The 17937-nt window shown below is 36.3% G+C and overlaps 1 long non-coding RNA gene across 1 annotated transcript in view; it reads right to left on the reverse strand.

Moving 5' to 3' along the window:
* The window catches only part of LOC135329556 (uncharacterized), a 66166-nt gene that overhangs the window by 13764 nt on the left and 34465 nt on the right, over nucleotides 1–17937 (reverse strand). The window contains exons 4-5 of the long non-coding RNA XR_010391054.1: nucleotides 13108–13223; nucleotides 10209–10307 (exon numbers count right to left, since the gene is read on the reverse strand). This is a non-coding gene — a long non-coding RNA (uncharacterized LOC135329556). The remainder of the gene's footprint in view (nucleotides 1–10208; nucleotides 10308–13107; nucleotides 13224–17937) is intronic.

The following is a 17937-nucleotide window of genomic DNA, read 5'->3' on the forward strand; positions in this document are numbered from 1 at the left end:
TTCTGCCATCTGTACAGAAGAGATGAGAGAGGGTAGTTTTGCTCTGAAACTTTTGCCTTCTCAAATTCAACTTCTGGACATAGATTTTGTTGAATCTAAGTGAATTTTGGTTGAATTTCTCAGAAATTAAAAAAAAGTTCACATAATCACAATGGAGAATAATCAGACATGCATAGAAAATGGATGCTTTAAATTAGTATTGGAATATCCACTGTTAAAAACATTCCTTAATACTGGAGTCAGTCCACTTCACCCTTTCATGAGCACATAGTAACTCCAGGTTATTACAGACAGGACTATTACATTTCAAATGCACAATATATATTCTGATCAACATCAGTATCCACACATTATTAAAGCGTTCCAGAGTTAAAGAGAATTAATTTGCTTAAAGCATCTTTTCCAAACAAAATATGGTTAAAATGAGTATTTGGCTTTGGGCTTTGCAGTTGGAAGACTGCCAGAGACACTAAAAAGGACTGCAGAATTTTCCATTTCATTTCCTTAACTCTAAACAGTATTTAAGGCCAGCTCCAAAATAAGGCATAAGATTTTGCGGGAAAGTAATATACTTTTATCTTTGAATTACGTTAAATCAAGGGCAAAGCTAGTATTTAGGACTTTCAGATAGTCTTTAGGGTCATTAAATAGCTTAATTAGAAGAAAGATTTGCTGAAGGCATATTTGACTGAGAACAGACATGTTTGGTGTGAGAACAAGGCTGTGACTTTATCACACATTATTGTTAAAGCAAAATAAAGAACAGAACAGCTAAGCCCACGTGATAGCCACTCTTGGAGCCCGACTCCATAAAAGTTCAAAACCTCAGGGATCATCTTTAAGATCTCACCCTAAGTATCCTGAAATCTCTGGGAAGACTGACTGGACTGGGTCTCTAAGATATAGTGCATATTTTTTATACAGAAAGACTATTTCTTCTTGCTGAGAAATTTTCATCTGATTTAGACCAAATTGTCTCTTGCTATTCAGAGGTCAAATGCCTCATTATATCCCTAATCTTCTCCCTTGATCCTGAAAAACTCCGAATGAACCTCTCCCCACACACTGCTGCTCAGCAGCTCTTCCATTTTCTGCATATAGATAGAACTAGATGCTCCAGAGATATCAGTCCAAAACAATTCACAAAATCTACACGATTAAAAGCCAAATGAAGGCCATAAATAATGGATGTAACATTAAGTGCTATCTACCCTGTTCTTGGATATGTGTATCTTGTAAAATCTGTTTCTGCATTTTGCATACAAATGTACATTAGCCAGTTTTACAGGATAAATGAGGATGTATTCCTGATGCCATCTCTAAGAGCAGTATTGAACTCAAAGGTACTATGATGAGATTTAGTTTGAGCAAAAGGAAAAAAGCAAAAGAAAAATCTAATTCCTTGTAGTTACTTTGACTAAACACCTCATGCAGTCATTTTAGATAATACTAGCAAGATTTTACTGTAATATTTACTTACATTAGACAACACTTAATATTGGTTCTATAATCAGATAATTTTAGATGTTAGATATTAAAGCTGGATGATATTAAATATAATAGGAATATTAGCTAATACTGCCATGTACAGAATAAATTTTGGCTCATTCTGATTCTGCTATCAGGAAAAAAGGTATCAATGTTTTGTTTTAAAGATAGCAGATGTAATGACATGTCATTGATATATGTCATGCTGCAGTCAACACTTGTGAAAGGACAGAGAATCAAAAAATTTTATTTTTAAAGCAAGCTCAATGCGGAGAATGAGAAAATGACTTCTTGGTGGTGGTTGCCTTAATTCTTATCTGTCAGGAGAACTATCTTCTTGCTTTCTCTCACTGTCTTTTCCTAAAGACACATTCAATGAAAAATGGCAGAGGAAGTGAAGGGAAATTTGTCTTCATTTTATGTGCCCCGTATACCGGTGGCTTGGTGATACCATATAAGATATTGTACAGCAGCAGTGAACTTTCTACAACCTCCAGAGAGTTTCACTGACTACCTTCTACTTGTTCAATTCTCATGCAGGTGTAAAATGCCTAGTCTACAGGGTAGCTCTATTGGGTATTTTTGCCGAAATGAAGACAATAAAGTAAAGGAAATATATTGCTGCTGACTAGACAATAAATTAGCCATTAGGCACGAAAGTCAGGAAAAGTAAAGAAGTCATCCTTCATAAAGGTAGTTTACATGCTACTTGATGGGCTTCTGTTGGTTGAAGCCAAGGACAGGTCAGTCTTAATTTAGCTTGTATGGGATTAATTTAGTTTGTAGGATTCAACTGTGATTTCAGACTGGAGAAGGGAAATGACAGATTGCTTATTTTAAGCAACAAAAAAAATCACTGAAGGAAGGTAAGGGATTAAGTGACTTTCGTATGACCATCTCCTCTGGATTTTTAACCCCATATTTGTAGATTTTTGTTTTTTGCAAGTATACAGAACCCAGTAGGCAGTAGCTCTCTCATATACAGAGCCAAATAGTCATACTAAAAAATCAAAACAGAAAATCTCTTCTGCTTACCAGGATACTACAAAAGGTTGTTTCTTCCTCTGTAATAATTCTTCCTCTGTAATAATCATTATAAAGTTATAATAAAATACATAAAATAAATCAAAAAAATTCTTATGTATTCCAAACAGCTGACTGTAGAGCACTAGTAAATGTGCATTTCTCACAGGCAATATCTCAGATGTCTTTTCCCTGTCCTCTTGTTGGTAATAGTAAGAACTCTATGTACTTCAACAAAGCTGAAATGAGACCATCTCAAGGAGCTAATTAGTTGCCCTGTATTATTTTTGAGAGCTCATTAGAGACCTTTAATATCCTCAAGAATAAAAATGCAATAGATTCTCCCTAAGGATATCACGCTGTTCCCAAAGACAGTTTGTAGCTATAGAATATCTAATCCAACTTTTTATAGCAATTAGAAGGTGGGTGCATACAATATGGAACTTTGCAACCGCCAGCTCTGGAAGTTTTCGTGATCCAGCAGACGTGTGTGCTATTAACCAATGTTAGACAAATACAGATTCCAGCTCATTTACCTGCTTCAGATTTTTAAAAACTGTGATTTACAACCGAACACCAGAGCATAAATTAATCTTATTTTATAAAACATAAAACTTAGGAAGGCCTCCTGGAGATGTAGCTCTTTTCAGGGAACAACTGCAAATATACAGAGTTGCAGACTAATATTTACTGGTTTCAAAGAATCTCTTACTATAAGGTAAAAGGGTATATAAGAGCTAGCTAGAAGATTTAGCGATTCACCGGAATCACATCTTTCAGAGTCCAAGATCTCCCAGTAAAAATACCATTCTTCTTGCTTGCGGGGGGGGGGGGGGGGGGGGGGAAGGGAGAAAAAAAACCCCTTACTTTCCCTCTCTTTAAATAAGTGGCCAGAGAAACAGATGGGGAGTGGGAGAGGGAGGAAAGAACAATTAAATTAAGAAATGTTGCCCTCTGTAAAAGGCAGAAGGAATCAATGGAATAACCCAAGAGACTACTAAGAAAGAGGAAAGGTAAAGAGGAAGTTGTCCTGTAGGGATTCCAGTCACACTGGTCAAGAGTGATGTTATATGGAAGAGGACTACACTGTTCCATTCTTTAAAGATATTACACATGCAACAGTATAAGATTACTTCCATTTTTCACCTTTTTCTGAAGTGGACTGTTTCACTTACATGGGACTTCAGCACAGAAATGTCAGGCTAGTAAATTTAGTATGCAAGAGTATAATGGCTCCAAAGAAAAATACTGTTGATTCTAAATGACTTTTTTCAGTTTTCATTGATTGCATAAGTGGAATCAAGAGATTTGATTACATAGGAAAATGTTCATTTAGCACTCAAACTATCACTATTTGTCCATGCAGAAAATGCAACTAGAATTCAGATTGCCTCTTTGGCTGAAGTAGTCCAGCAATTCCAACAACAGAGTAAGTATAGCAATTTTAAGTGGAGAAAGGTGACATTATAAGAAGCAATATTAAAGAGAGATGAAAGTTTGTGATATATTTCTAACTCATAAAGAATAATCAAAAAAGCTTGTAAGAGAAATTTGGGGGGGGGGGAATGAGAAGGGAAGAGAGAGAGAGAGAGATTAAGGAACTCTTTATTCCCACTCATTTTTTAGCCTCTATCACCATTCAGTCTGGCAGTTTTAGAAAGGAGAAGTATTCTTTCCTTGAAAATTTTTCATAACTGATGGTGAAGTGGGAAGCGCAGTGATACTATTCTGAGAGAGGAAACAGGGTGTTTCTTTTATTCTATTTGGACTGGTTTCACATCACCATTTTAGCACAGATCTGTAAGATTAGGAAGGTCTCAACGTCTTATGTTGAGATATCCTATACTATGTCAAGGGACATCAGGCATAGAGATGGGCAAACATTAGATAGTTCTCTAGTTGAGAAAGACATTCAGAACATTTTACCATATATGCCATTGAAAAGTAAAAGTAAGATTAAAAGTTTTGACAAAAATCCTAGTTCTCCGCTATAGCGGATAATATCCTAACATGACTATCTAATCCCTACACATAATACAATCCTATAAAATGGATCCTAAACCCTGCACTTCTTCCAGCAGACAAGATCTTGTCGATTAACACTAAAATAGGAAGTGCTGAAATAGATGCAAGACATTTGCAGTTTCATGGTCAGAGTTTCAGCATGTGCACAGGACATAACAGTTCACTGGGTCAACATCCTGCTGTTATCAGTGACTGATCCAGAAGATGAAAGCAATGGAAAAGGTATGCAGGCCCTTCAGACAAAGCAGTAGGACATCTATAAGAGATATCAGTACTGTACAAATATAGTGCCAATACACTCTAGCACAAAGCACTGAAACTTACTTCACCTGCCCAGTAGCTAGTTTGGACAGTCTATTAGTTTTCATTTATTTTTTTAAAGACAATTCCCTAAATGTTCTAACTGCCTAATACAAAGTCAGGACAGTTGAAAGGACGGGGAAAAAAAAAAAAAAAAAAAAAAAAAAAAAAAAAAAAAAGAGCAGAGAAAAATATAAGAGAAGCACTTCTCCAGTCTGCTGCTATTATTTGTTTCCTTCCGTTTCAGCAGTCCCAGCAGAAAGGGGGAATTGAAACAACAGTATCTGAAGCAAATCTGGAGGTGCAGCATGGAAGGATCTGAAATAGAACTGAGCACTAGTGACAGTCACTCTGCACGGGCAGACACTGAAGAATGATGAAGTTTTCAGAAACACAGTTTTAGAAAAGAAAAGAATAAAAGAAATAATATTTAGCAAAGTAGGGCAAGAAATCAAAAGTAGAGGCATTGTGCTGGTAAGAGCCATGTAAGGTAAAAGAAAGAAAAGATGCAAGTATAAACGTAAAGTAGTCATGGCTTTCTAGCATCTACTTCTCTCCAAGTTCATTCTTTCATTTGGGGGACAATTAGGTACTTGTTCACCTTTAGGTTTCTCCCTGGAATTACTGAGCCACAGGAATCAATGCAAAATTTGCAAGGCCAAGACCTATGAATTTAAGAAAGAAAAACCTACTTTACAAGTGCCTAGAGGAAAACGTCCCTTTTGTAAAAGTCAGTGACGTTCTACTCAAGTGTCTTCTCCTGGAGAAAGATACAGTGTTCTCTATTTATAATTCTTCACCACAACAGCTTTATTTCTAACAGTTAAAAATTCCATGTGAAACATCAATAAAAGACTACACGACAATGATTAGCAGAGATCACAATAGATTTTCTGTCATCTATTGTTTTCTTTCTTTTGCAACTCCCTTGAATCCTCCAATATTTGTTTCAAGATTGAAAATATTCAGGATTTTAGGGAAAAGAAATTACAGAATCTTACTAGCTACACAAATTTAGAAGATGCAGCATGACCATATATTGATATTGCCAAAAAACTCCCTACCAAACAAACATTGTGCTAATACAAAATGTATGTGCATTAGTTTTATCTTCGCCATCTTTAAATCTTCAGACTGGTCACTCACATTAGCAAATACCCATAGATTACATTTCTAATCTCCATTATTCTCCATCATTCAAGAGCAGCATAAACTACCATATTCACTGTCTCTTTCTTTACATCTGGAATCACTCAGATTTTACTAAGATAATTTTATTCAGAAAAATATTCTTTAAGGTCTTCAGTGAACAGCTTTCCAAAGAATGGTCTTTCCTCACCCTCATCATCACAAGTAACTCATAGCACCTGCTTCAATCCTTACAAAAATTTTCTATAGCAAGACTTTTATACAGAGTCAAAAGCTAATCTCTAAATGATTATGGCTTTTTGTCATCTGCCTTTAAGCTAGGGGGAAAAAAAAAAGAAAGAAAAAGAAAAAGAAGCCCCTTACTCCTTTCTTTTTCAATAAGACATTCTTAGATTACATGCCTGGAAGTCTCTCTCAAACCCTCTCTTCAGTCCTTCATTGATTTGTAGGCTTGATCCTACACAATGGCTTAGAGAAGCCATTACCTTGTTTATTCCAGGATAATCTTAAAAACTCTAAAACACTTTCTCCTGATCCTCAATTACTAATAATGAATCAAGTACAACTAGAGAAAGCTGCTCTGTTTTAGTGGCCAACACAGGCCATGGTACATAAACCCTACCATTCAGTAGTTCCATTAGAAAGATTAAATTAAAGCTGACAAGCTTTTTTTTTCCCCCCCCCACTTCCTCAAAATGTGAAGCTGAATACGGCTCTTGCCACATCACTGACAATAATGCCCATCATGATTGCACTGATACCATGAGATGATTAATGCAAAATACAAGAAAAAAGATTTGGGAACACAATTCTAATATGAATTACAAAAAGAAAAAAATATCAAAGTAGGTATAAGGTAAAGTTTGATAATGTTTTTAGGGGCTGATCTTACATGGTTCCTGACAATACCAGAACACTGAATTGTAAAATTGCCAAGGGCATTTCTAGTGCTGAATTAATGCAGAATCAATAAGGGATGTAAGTCAATTTTTCTTAACTGAGCTGACTCCAACAGGAAAGGTGAGGAAAAAAAAAAAATCAAGTGATCAGCTGTGAAACTGAACACAAAAAAGGGCAAACTAAGAGTCTGGTATTTTTATATTGACATACTACCAACAACTGCATTTGAAAAGAAGATAAAGAAGTTTGCCTTTAAAATTCAAAAAAGAAAGAGTCCTTGACTATCATTTTAAAAACTAATTAGTCATGAACTTCCCACTAAACTATTCGTCTGACATCCTTTGAAAGATGAGACTCTCATTTCATTGTAAAGTATATCATACACGCAATTCTATAACCAAATGAGGCTTTCACAATTTGTATATTTAAACCTCTATTTTATTTTATCAATTATTTGCAAGAGGCTTTTTTTACTAACATGTTATTCATGATTACCTAGTGAATAATATTAATTTGTTATTTTGAATGGAAAAGAAACACTTTTGACAATAGATGAACATTTCAGTGAAAAAAATGTACATGCAAAAATATTGGAAATGTGTTTTTCTGTGACTGTGATCATGATCAACTTCATGAAAACTAATAGAAAAGAGGAAGAAAGAAATGTCTAAAAATCAAAAGAGACATTATTTAGTAGTTATATGAGCAAATGCAGGTAGACATATTTTTTTAATTTTTTAATTACTTTTTGTTTTAGCAGCTCTGTTGCCAGTTAGTCTTGAAGGGAATTAGGAGATTTTTGTTTGGTAGCATCACCACCGCAGTACTGTTTTAACATCATCTGTGAAGACTGAGAGCTTGTAGAATATCTTTTCTTCTTCTTTTGGAGTACATGCAAATTCAAACCAAATTTTTTCTCTCCATTTCATCATCTTTGCAAGTAGCATATGACTTCTAAGACTGAAGATATTCCTAATTGCTAGACATGGCTCTGATCCCACATTCATAAGAACTGGAAATGTTAATAGCTAAATAGTTTTGCTCTTCTGACAGACTCACTTTTTGGAATCACCTGATATACGCGAGCCTTACATATGTCAACAAGAAAACTCCAAGCACCTACGTATCCAGCATGCAAAATAGAAGAGATTCGTTTAGCTGACAGCAGTAAGATGCCTATAGCCTTGCCTAGAGCTAGCTACCTGTGGGGCAAGATGGCATTAAAAACAGATGGGTGTCATCTTTCTGCCATTACCAGAAGACTCCCACTGATCTACGTGGCCTTCATTCATACATCCAAAGCCAGGGCTACTTACTTTTTATTAAACTGTCCATAAATCTGATGTAAAAAACATGGTGTGAAGGACAGCCTTCCCAGAACTCACTCTCACTGGAGAATTGAGGGAGCATCCCAAGGTCACTTCTCAGCTCTCCCAAGTGTGATAGCACAGCGCTCTTCCAGTACAGTAAATGAACCTGCTCACCCTTTAGTTTTAAGGAACACTTTTTTAAGCTAGCAACATATTTCAGCTGTTTAATGCCTAATAAAAATACAGCACAAGTCATTTATTATCTGTCACTTCCATATAAGTAATTCTCATAAAAAGTCAAATTTAAGATACTCTACAAAAGGATTCTTTCAGACTTGGCAGTCTTATTATTTTAAAGTTTAAATGATGTATTCTGAGAAATTCAATGCTGAATACCTTAGATCAAAGGCAATAGTGCAATGGAAGTCAAATTCAGTGATTAAAAAAAACCCCAACAGAAATTCAAGTCCATCTGTCAATACTTTTCAATAGAGATTTACATCAAGCCACTTTAAACTCCTCTCATAATTCTTCAAACACCCTGGTATAAATCAGATCAAAATGTATTCTTAGTCAAGTCTCCTTTTTCTTATAACATTTGATGTGTATCTGCTGGATGAATTTCAAAACTCACAGAAAGCACTGCACAGCTCTGAGACGGCAAGTTACAACAGCGCAGAATAGGCTCCAGCTCCTCTCTGCCTAGTAGCCAGCTGGGTCCTCTCCTTAGCCCCGAATTTATTTCCCTCACAGAGTGGGGAACCCCCCTTCCCCCAGTTTTGTTGGGAAGTGGTATCAGGCAAGAATGAACCCAGTCAGCTGGCAGATCGCCTTTGAGGAACTTAACCAGACTGTAAATTGGTTTGTAAACACAAACTGCTTTAAGGCTCTGCCTCTCTGTAAAAAAATATTTTACATAGAAAAATGCATGCATTTGGACTCGGGGCGTCAACAGAAAGAAGCAGCAGCGAGCAGGTACACAAACGAAGCACGCAGCCCTTCCCCTAAGCAGCGTTCTGCAATATTTTACTTTATCCTTGATCCAGCCATTTGGAAAGGTTTTTAAGAAAATAGGCATGCCTTGATCTGAAGAAGCAGATGACACCCAGACTTCCAAGTGTCTGATCCAGTCAAAACCACTTACAGCATGGTACAGAAGCTGCCTTCTCGGTAGGAAAGCCCAGGACCCTCACGGGAAGGACCCCACAGCTGATGCCTCTGTCCAAAGGACAGCCGTAAGGTGTTGTGCTTGCCTTCAGAGCAAGCGGTGTACGAGGCAGTAGCTACTGTGCTTGCCTGAAGACCTAATCTTAGCTTGGCCTTTCAGTCAAGCAGCTTACGAGACAGGTTTGGGGTTGAGCATGGGCTTCAATTCAGCATAACTTACTTTGAAAATATACCATTAGCAGTTACAGTAAGATAAGGGTTTTCTCCACTGACATGCCCTCCGTACGTTGCCTGCCTTTCTTTCAGATGCAGAATTTACAAACATCATCTGGTCCCCTGCCACCTGAAAATTTATTTCCTTTAAAATAAATATTGCACAGATGTCCTGCTAAACTGGGTCAAAAGGCAGGCACGTATAGAGTTTGACAGCATCTTTATTTTACATTACATATGAGAAAGAGTATGTAGCACTCATTCTCTAGGTTACATTCAGATGACCATGGCAAATTTTCCAGTGCCAGACCAGACTGCAGGGTTTGTCTTTTTTTCCCCAAATCGATTTAGAGGGAAGATTCTGAGGAGAGATCTTGAAGATTAAAAGACTGGCTTCGGTTTTTAACCTAACAGTTCCATAAACAAAAGACTTCCTGGAATAGGCTGGGTTTGTCTCTCTATTTTGAAACACAACCAAGGACATCTACAGAAGAACAAAAAAAAAAAAAAAAAAAAAAAAAAAAAAGAGAGAGAATTGTTCTGTTGTATAGTAGGACTATACTTTGAAAATACAGCCCAAACCAAACCAATCACACCGGCTCTCTACAAACCACAGCGACTAGCTTGACTGACCTTTACATGAGAGGAAGGGGTTGGGTTGGGGAAACGATGCTGGTCGATGTCTGCAGCACAGCTCCAGATCTGAGGTGCACTTCCGCAGCAGATTTGCCTCTGTAGTATGCCAAAGAAACAGCGAATAAGTATTTTGTATATTTACCTGAGATATCTCTATAGTACCATAAAGGCACAGATTGGGAAGGAGCATATTTTTAGATAATGAGGGAGTTAGTTTATTTCTCTGTAAAGAAGAGCCTCTCATTCTATCCCAATCCTTACAGTCATTGCAGTAAAAGCATATCCTAAAAATATTCCTTGCATCTCTGTAGGTTTCTTTAAATAAGAGGATTCCTTAGCATGAGGCAATATATCCTTTGGAAATGAAGGCAGCCTTAGATATTAGATAGTGGGGTCTGATGGGACAAGTTTCATCATTTTAGAGTGCTATTTATTTCTCCTGAAAAATGATGCCACCAGGTACTGCACCTGCTCCTTGCATTTTGATAAACTGTTTAGCATTGCATGTGTAGGCAGAAATATTACTATTTCTGTTGGTAGGAAAATGGGAGGAGGGAAATAAGATGTTCAACTAACAGTGTTTTCAGTGAAACCTTAGTATTTTCCAAATGCGTTATATTTGTTGCATCACAAATACATACTTAAACAGGTCATCTTTCTGGGCTTCAGCTCAAAAAGCTTCTCCAAATAAATCAGTAGGTACTTCTAGATCTCTTTTGTCTTAAATTATATTAGCCATGTTATCTCTACTGGTGCCTAGAAGTTCATTTTCATTTCTATTTTTGCAAAAGACTCTCTTTCTAGTGGGAGATTCAGTTTGGTAAGTGAAGATACCTTATTCTGCACACACATCTGTGCAGAGAGCTAAGCAATTCATTGGTTCAAGGAGATAAATTACCAGCTTTCATATATGACAGATCGTTTAATGCATAGTAGAACAACTACTGTGACTATTCATTCTGTTGCTAAATGTGACATCAAAAATTCTCTGACAGAAATGTAGTAAAGAAATATGCTATCGTGTGGACAGATGTCCACAGTGCATTAAAAAGAAATCTCTGTGTCCTCTTAGATTTAAGCAAACAATTGTACTTATGATTTACTGTAATTTATGTAATTGTTAGCATGTTCTATCTTAATAATGCTCATATAATACAGTTACATATTTATTCCTTCTCATGCTTTAAGAGTCCATTTAACTTTTGAATGAAGGAAAGAGCATTTAGAGGAGCAGTCATTGATGACAGACTATTGTTAAAAAGCCATCATATATTCAGATCCATCTGGTGCTATCCTGGGAGCAATGTGTTACAAACTAATAAAATTACTGCCAGGATAGGAAAACCAGCAATAAGAATTTAAAAAGAATCTCCATTTGTTTTATAGACAGAAGAATTACATGGTCTTATGTCATGAAAAACAATTTTTAAAATCTCATTTTTGTGAAGTGATCTTCATGTCAAAATGCTCAACAGTCATATCCAGGTTCATATTAGCACTTTTTTTGGTTATCCATAAATAATGATTGCATTAAAAAAAAAAAACAAAAACAACTTTGTTCCACCATGCTCAGACATTTCTGAAATGTGAGAATAAGACTAAAATGTTCTTGCATTTCTTAAATGTAAGTCAGTATTAAAAATGACAGAAATGTGGCATTAGTCATATTACTAGGAGAATGAATAGAGTAAAAATATTCTGAACAACCTGTTTTTAACTATTCATTCATCCTATCATGGGTTAAGTACTACAGAATTTTTGAATATTTAGACCCTTCAACTGCAAGTATTAAAGAAAAAAAAAATCACAGTAGATACGAGCCCATTTTGTTTCAGTGCCTTTTCTATGCTACAGACAGGCATGAGCATGAATTCCAACAGTTCTTACAAATGACTTAGGAAATGTTATTCTAGTTCCAAATTTTCCTAGTCATAAATGTTTATTCTTCTGGTAAAGAAGATTAACCATCATGGAAAAAACATACAGCAAAATTTGAGACTAGACATGTAATGCTTTGTTTCCATTGCACTTGCTTGTACAGTTTATATTTAATTGATGAATCTCAGGGCTGTATCTGAATGACTTTCAGCTCCCTAGCGTCTCAATCAGTGCAGTACAGGCACACAAACCGCAGGTGGGCTTCCTCACACTGTTATGCTGATGCATCTTCCCTCTTCATCTTAAATGACCACCTGAGCCGAATGTGATAGACATTTTATCTGGAAGTTTATGCAGTCTTTGGCCTTTTCTGAGGCAGACTGTCAGTTTTCTCTGTATTCACCACATACAATTCATAAAGAGCAAAACTTTGAAGTGTAATTCTTATGTATTTGGATTCTTTTTTGCACTGCTTAAGGATGGGTTCTTACCTGAACTCTAAGAAAAAGAAACTATAAGCTTATAAGTATGTAATATAAAAGTGAAAGTGCATTGATGAGACATATGGCTGGCAAAAAATAAGAATGCATTAACACATTTTGTATGTAACTACTCTTTTTAAAGATGGTCTTATTACAGAATACACGAGTGCACTTGTATTAGTTACTGAGAGACATATGGCTGATAAAAAAATAAGAATGCATTATCACATTTTGCATGCAATTTCACTCTTTTTAAAAATGGTCTTATACCAGAAAACACAATATCTTTCCTTTATTCTTTTCAGAGCAATGATCAGTGGGAAAGGAGATTCATTAATATACACATTAGCATTAATGGGCATAGAATGCAATCACTAGTGTCATGGCTCAGGTGTTTTGTGAATGCAACTGTAGGATCAAATCATATCACACTAATATAGATTGTAATGAAGCTCTCTACCAGATTTTCCTATTATTTGGGTGTTAAACCTGTTTTGTCACAGATCTATGAAGGACACTGAGAACAGTAAACTAACCTTCATTATTTTCTTCTTCCTTTTTAAAAAATCAGTAATCAAGCTGTCATAGCCTATTTTCTGCAGGTTACTCTTTCCGCTTCTGGTAGAGTGGATAGATACCTCACGAGTCAGAGCTGTAAAAAAAGAATTTGACAAAAGTATTAACTTCTTGGAATTTTCCAGTAGCGCTGTAAATATTATTCAATGAGTCTAAAAAAAAGAATGAAAATATTACAGCCCTATTAGTTCACAAATAAAATAACAACCAGTAGACAGATTTATAAAAAAAGATGCCCCTAACTTTGATTTTCCAATGTGAAATCTCATATTCTTTTCTCTAGAAGGTTATGGAGTATTTCAGGGTTAGTATGCTTTCTGTGTTTGATTCTGTATTTGCTTCTATTTGCTATTTAACTAAATGCTATTTAATGCAAACAGATCATAAGTGCATACTTGAAATTACACCATTTCCAGTAGGTGAGATCTGGTCATATGTTATCTGCAATAAATATCTGTGGAAAAAACCAATAAAAAGACATGTAACAGACACCACTTTGGAGTCAGTGATATCACATTGTGATCTGATGAAAACTCAGTGTAGAGCCATGAACCTTCTAATTTTAGGAGGTCAGGCTTTCCTTGTAAAGCAGCCTTTTCCTCCTGTATAGTTCCTGAGGGTGCTGATTCCTTTGACACTTGAACTGGTTCAGCTGCAGGATACCAGTAAAGGAACGGTTCCTCTGCACCCCCTCAGCCCTCCCAGCACTTCCTTGCATTGGATCTAGCAACTGGGTAGTTTCACACTGAGTTGGATCAGCCCTTTTTAGTGTGTTAGCTTTCTAGCGAATAAGTGAACGGAACCAGCCTTCCCTGCAGTCTAACAAACTTAGATCCAATATGGAAACTGGAATCTTTCTTGATGGATAAGGTTTGTTCTGTGACTAAATTTTTTTTCCCCACTAGTCTGATCTTTCATTCTCAGTCCAAAACTCCAGATGCACTTGGTAGTTCCGACCAGAATTGGAAGCAAACTTGCTTCCCATGTTTAAAAATTATCTTAGTTAAATTTCTCTTGGTATCGTGTGAAAACTCATATCAAAGTGCCTAAGCACCCTTGAAGTTTAAATGATCTCATTTACACATTTTGTTCTGACAGAATTATATATTATCATTCCATCCCATGGGGAGTAAGCGGATCACAATTTTGTCACTTGCATATATAAAATTAACATACCAAACGTTCACTTACAATACAAAAGCAGTCTTCTGTGCTTTTAGACCCTTCTTTTGAATGCGAAGCATCTTAATTAGTCACCTGCACCCAATCATTTAAATGATGATCATTGTGTAAATTAAAATGCTTGAGAGACAATACTATATGTTGTGTTCAGTGACTACATTGGGAGTTTCTTTTTTTTAAGAAGTATTTGTATACCATGGACTTACGGTAGTCACAGTATTCCCAAGTATTCAGGCTTGATTGCCTTTGGCTCCGTGAAAGTTGAAGAAGTTCCTCAACTAATGTTAGGCCTGAACCTTGACCAGTGGATGCTTCCCTGGTGATCTTATTGACATGTTACACAAAGCAAAGTTAGGAAATCTAAAAATTCAAAATTCCCTTTCATGTTGGAGAAAAATTTAGACATAGATGAAATGATAGGGAGCTGCTGAAATCCAAAAGTAGTCATTTTCATGACTACTACTCAGAGAACTGGACTGGAAGAAATTTGTACTGACCTGAACTAACATTTAATGCAGTTCATAAAGGCTTAAAGAAACATTTTTTTTTCAGAATTTTTTGGCAGGAAATATTCAAGCAAGACAGAATACCACAGTTGTGTTACTGCCATCACAGGTGATAAGAACCTTAGACAGTCCTTTCCAAGTCAGACTAAAGGACATTTTGTCCTGTATAATACCTGTTGAGATCGAACTAATGTCAACAACAGATGGCCAGATAAGAGTATAAAAATAAGAGAAGCATATATGACGCTAGCCCCATGTACTGCTTCCAACCAAACGTGGTTCTAGGACTTCCTGGAATTACAGTACTTTCTACATACTTAGTAACCTTCAATAGATTTTTTTTTCTTGTATGTATTTACCAGGCTCTCCTTGAATCCATGCAACCTCTAAGTATCCACAACATCATGTGGCAGAGTCCTACAACTACAACTGTGTGTGATATAAAGAAATATATTTATACTGTTTTAAATGTGTCAGCTGTTAGCTATAGCTGATGCTTAGTAGTTCTTTCATTGAAAGAGAGTGAGCAATCAACTCCTATCCACCTGTCCAGTGCCATTTGTGCTATGGATTGCTAACATACTTTCTTCTCAGTCATCCCTTTTTCAGACTGAGGGGTCCTAGTCTACTTGGTTGCTCCACATAGGGAAGCAATTGTATATGTTTAACTCTCTTTGCTGGACATTTCTGACCTTTTTCTATTACACTCTTTCTGTGACAAGGCTCCCAGACCACCCTGATAGTTGCTGGTAAACCATGGATTTATAGAGAGGCATGATAATGTTTACTCTTCTTTTCTCTGATCCTTTCCTAATAATTCTTAACATTTGATCAAGTTTTTTTTTGAGAGCTACTGAGGTTTCCAGGTCTTGCTCCTGAATGCTGAGTCAACTCACAGACCATCCTTTTACATATGAAGTAAGGACTGTTTCCTCTCGACGCTCCTCCAGTGTAGATTATCTTATATTTGTCTAAGTTTAAGTTATTCTGCCATTATATTACCCAGTTACTGAACCACCAAGGGTTATTCTGCAACATTTCACAGTTGGCCCTCAGCTCACCTGCCCTGAATAACCTAGCGTCATCAGCAAACACTGCCATCTCACTATTCATGCCTTGTCAGAGGTGGGGTGTTTTTTTGATTTTTTTTTTTTAAATGAATACATAGAGTAACAGCAGCCTTGACACACGTGCCTGTGGGACTCCACAGGTTAGCTCCATCTATTGATCAATTATTCTTTAATGCAAGGGCATTCCTCTTACCCCACAGCTGCTTCATTTCCATAAAACCATTTCATGAGAGCTTTTTCGAAACCCGTTTGTGAAACCAAGCATACCGTCAACCGGAGTTTCCTTATTCACTTTTTTGGGTTGGGTTGGTTTTGTTCCCTCTACACACACACACACCCTTTCAAAGAACTCTAGGAGGCTCATCAGGCACAACTTGCCTTTACAAAAGTTTTGTTTACTGCTTCCACAATATCGTATTTATTTTATGTCCACTACCTCTATCTTATATATTCTAGTTTCTGCTAGGTTAGCCAGTACATAGATTGAACGTTTTGATCTATAATTCCTCAGAGTTTTCCTGGAACTCTTTATAAAACTGACATCGTGTTTGCCACCCTGCAATCCTCAAGTATTAAGGCAGTTTAAACATGAGGTTATGAAGAGTCTGAATTAATGAGGCAGGCTAAAAGACAGTCTTTTCTTGTGATGTGTCTAATTCCATTAAAAAATAAAATAAAAAAATAATGCTTTAATTCCTATTTTATACCTGATATGTGATATATATTTGATTAATCATTTCCTTTGGCAATGAAATGCATGGTTTCTACTCAACTTTCACAACCTTCTCTTTAGCAGCAACTTCAGAAGTAGTACTTTCTTTGTACAGCAGTTTGAAATAATTTCTGTAAGCAATTCTTTTTCTAAACTACATTCAACTATATATATATAATGGTTCAGAGTATCTGAACGCTTTTGGGTTTCATTTTAAGCCTGAATGTAGTGGACTTTCATTTGTAATCCAATTGGGTTCTTTCTTTCAAATGAAATAATATCATGGAGGAATGTGTTTTAGGATTTGTTTTAAGAAAGCATGAAAGAAAAACCATACAGAAAGTTTCTGCAATCATGTAAGACTGAAAATTTAAGAATTAATAGAAATGTCAGCCATATTCTTGAATGCCTCAGTACCATTATTGTGTCAGAGAAAGTAATGATGCTTTAAAAAAATATATATATATATTGAGAGCCAATACTTCTCTGACTAACAGTCACCAGAGGTAACTTGTTTCCTGAAATATGCTGAAGCAGCCGCAAGCCTTCTGCATGTGATATCTGCTCTTACAAATGATTCACATCAGCCATCGTGCTGCCACAACCAGACAAGTCACAGTCTGGTTCTGACTTTTTGCTTATTCCTCCCCTCAGCAAAGCCTGATTTGCCATGGAAGAGCAGGTTTCCATTCCATTTGTCCCTGCTTTCTCAGGAAATATTATCAGAGGACAGATTAGCAGAGTTGCTCTGAGTTCTTCACACTGAATTTGTCCCAAAACAATTAAGTATTCCCTAGGCCAAAAAGACAAAAAAAAAAAAAAAAAAAGACCCTATAGCCTAATGGTTATGGCATTCACCTGGAAGAGGAACAGATACAATTTTTTTTGTATTTTACTGAATTTTACTGTTTTAGTGAATACTTAATACTATTTATAAAACTTGTGGTGTAGTAGGGACAGAAACGTCTAGTTTTTTAATCCCACCAGGGGTTAGAGGTGAGGTGAGACCTGATCTGCTCAACAGTGTTGAGGCTAAAATACTTCCTAGCAGGTACAGGAGCAAAACTTCATACAAGAAATCCTAGAGAGTCAATGAACTCATCAATATTAATAAGGATTATACAAGGCAGACCTACGTCTTTGGTAGCGTAGCATTAGGGGCATCAAAAACTTGAGAGAAACCCTTGAGTCACTGATTGGCAATCTTTTCTGACAACTGTTGTCAATTAGGAGAGTTGCATCAAGTCAATGCTATGAGCAAGAATGTCTGCACACTGCCCCGCCAAGAAGGAAAGTAAATGTCAATATGGAAGTGCTGCA

This window comes from Dromaius novaehollandiae, chromosome 11 (genome assembly GCF_036370855.1).
Source record: "Dromaius novaehollandiae isolate bDroNov1 chromosome 11, bDroNov1.hap1, whole genome shotgun sequence".
Lineage (NCBI taxonomy): Eukaryota > Metazoa > Chordata > Aves > Casuariiformes > Dromaiidae > Dromaius > Dromaius novaehollandiae.